We start from the raw sequence: 3,068 nt of genomic DNA, 5'->3' as shown, positions 1-3,068 counted from the left end.
TACAAATGTTTGACTAATGTTAGTAGTTTGTTTAATTAGAAGTCACAATTCTAACATAAATCTCATATAAGGTGACAAAATCATGATGTTCATTTTGTAACAAATTTAATTGAAATCTCATTTGAAGTTATTCAAAAGAAGCGTTCTATAATATTTCAAGTGAAAATTAGAGGAGTGCGTAAGTTGTAGCAACAGTAATGAAAGTTCAAGGCGATGCATGAAAACCCACATCACCAAGCTAAGATAATGAATTTTTCCTCATAAAAAAATAAAATTAATATCAAGTGGGGGTCGATGACCCACATATCAGATATTAAACTGATAGAAACAAATATTATACTTTATCGTAACATTCTATAATATTTAAATTGTAATTAGAGGGGTGTATCAAACCTTGATAGTAGTAACACCAAGACGACATATAAATAACTGCATCACCAAGTAGTATAATGGACATTCTCATATGCAAAATAAAATACCAAGCAAGTTGAAAACCCACATATTAGATATCAAACTAAAAACATATAATATACTTAATCTAAACAAAAAAAAACCTAAGATTCGGGATAGATATGTTAAACTAAAAACATATACTACATTTGATCCGAGAAAAATATGTTTGTTCTATTTTTAGTCATTTTTTTTGTAGTAATCTCCCTCTTGCCACTTTCACTCCATCATGCTATGCGAGATGCAATTATGCAAACAATATTAAGAAAAATGTTGGCTCTTTTATTTTTGTATCCACCTCTCACGTGTCTCTTTCTTCTTTGATCCAATGTGGGATGCAAACAATAATGTGAGGGAAAAATGATGTATATTGCTTAGAAGTTTTCACCTGATTATCCATTGTTATTATTTTTATAGATAAAAATAAAGATATAAAAATACAGATTATAGAAATATAACTATTATTTTTTACAACTATAACTTCGACCAATTTTATGGTTTTGATTTATCGTCAATTTTATGCTATTTTTTATATTAGTTTTTGATATATAATTTTATATAAACGATGGTTGGCCAAAAAAAGGACAACCAAAAAATTGCACAAACTCTTTTAGTATTATAAGATATATAACTTCTTTTTAAATATTCACTTCCTTATTTTGTGTTATTTGGTTGGTTTTGATTTCAACCATGCTTATATATTTTGTATTATTTGTTTGGTTCCTCCTTTAATATATTATATTGATATTGTTATTGACTGATGATTGATTTCAAATTCATTTTTTCCTTCTTCCATATACTTAACTCTGTCTTTGAATATATCACATTCTCATAAATTTGCGGCAATACATTAACATCTAACTTCTTTACATATAGGTTTATTTTATTTTATTTATAATCATATAATCAAGTTTAGTTAATCTAAAAAGGTTATCATAGATTCAATTTTAATTATAACATACTAAAACAATCAATAAATTGTTCGTTATATTATTTTAAAGTTTTTAATTCAACTTTATAATATAAAATATATACTAAAATTCAATCACAATTCACCATATGAGAATACTCAATTCTCATAGTTCCACCTCAATACCCCATTGTTTTCTTTTATATATATAAAGATAAAGTTTTTTTCTTCCCATTTGGTTGGTTTTCATCCCAATCATGGTTATAGATTTCAAAGAAGGTCATCCAAAGAAAGACAACCCTATGAGGCAAATCCCATTATTTGATACAAAGGCATCCAATCCACTTTTCTTATACACTTCATTTTCTTCAAATCTATCAACTCTTCACCAATGTGGGATATCTCATAGTGCCACCACAAATCTTTCAACTCTTCATCAATGTGGGATAACTAAAACTCAGCCACAATTCACAATATGAGAATACTGAATTCTCATAGTGCCACCTCAATACCCCAATGTTTTCTTTTATATATATAAAGATAAATTTTTTTTTTCCATTTGGTTGGTTTTCATCCCAATCATGGTTATAGATTTCAAAGAGGGTCATCCAATGAAAAACAACCCTATGAGGCAAACCCAATTATTTGACACAAAGGCATCCAATCCACCTTTCTTATACACTTCATTTTCTTTAAATCTTTCAACTCTTCACCAATGTGGGATATCTCATAGTGCCACCACAAATCTTTCAACTCTTCATCAATGTGGGACAAATAAAACTCAAACACAATTCACCATATGAGAATACTCAATTCTCATAGTGCCACCTCGATACCTCAATGTTTTCTTTTATATATATAAAGATAAAGTTTTTTTTCCATTTGGTTGGTTTTCATCCCAATCATGGTTATAGATTTCAAAGAGGGTCATGCAAAAAAAGGCAACCCTATGAGGCCAACCCATTATTTGATACAAAGACATCTAATCCACCTTTTTTTATACACTTCATTTTCTTCAAATCTTTCAGCTCTTTACCAATGTGGGATATCTCAAAGTCAACCACAATTCACCAACACCTCAATACACTATTCTTATGATGCCACCTCAAACACTCATGGTTCTTCTTTTAATCTGAAAAAAAAATGTATCATTTGCATTCATTTTGCACAAATATTTTATCAATTGGCTGGTTTTAATTTCAATCATGTATAAAGATTTCACAGCTCTATCTCGCATTTATACATCCCTCATCTTCTTCCCAACTATCATCCGTCTACCAATGTGAGATGATGAAAGTGAACCTTATTTCAGATTTGAGGAACACTCAAACCTCATGTTGCCAATTCATCATCTTTGGTTTCACTTTTATATTTGCACTATAATTTTTACGATTTAGTTGGTTTTGATTCCACCGATGGTATAGATTTCAAAGACAGTCATCCAAAATAAGACAACCTTATGAGGCAAACTCCATGATTTGACACAAAGACATCCAATCCACTTTTCTTATACAMTTCACTTTATTCAAATCTTTCAACTCTTCATCAATGTGGGACAACTAAAACTCAACCACAATTCACCATATGAGAATACTCAACTCTCATAGTGCCACCTCAATATCCCACTATTTTCTTTTTTATATATATAAAGATAAAGTGTTTTTTCCATTTGATTGGTTTTCATCCTAATCATGGCCATAGATTTCAA

The 3,068-nt window shown here is 29.5% G+C and overlaps 1 non-coding gene across 1 annotated transcript; it reads right to left on the bottom strand.

Moving 5' to 3' along the window:
• Positions 1-169: 169 nt before the first annotated feature.
• LOC112503660 lies at positions 170-363 on the bottom strand. The gene has a single exon (XR_003068047.1). It is a non-coding gene; the product is annotated as a U2 spliceosomal RNA (small nuclear RNA).
• Positions 364-3,068: the final 2,705 nt, after the last annotated feature.

The sequence above is a fragment of the Cynara cardunculus genome, unplaced genomic scaffold (assembly GCF_001531365.2).
Source record: "Cynara cardunculus var. scolymus isolate 2C unplaced genomic scaffold, CcrdV1 Un_Scaffold_3492, whole genome shotgun sequence".
Taxonomy (NCBI): Eukaryota; Viridiplantae; Streptophyta; class Magnoliopsida; order Asterales; family Asteraceae; genus Cynara; species Cynara cardunculus.
The sequence above is the reverse complement of the archived record's forward strand: the minus strand, read 5'-3'. Positions and strand labels throughout refer to the sequence as shown.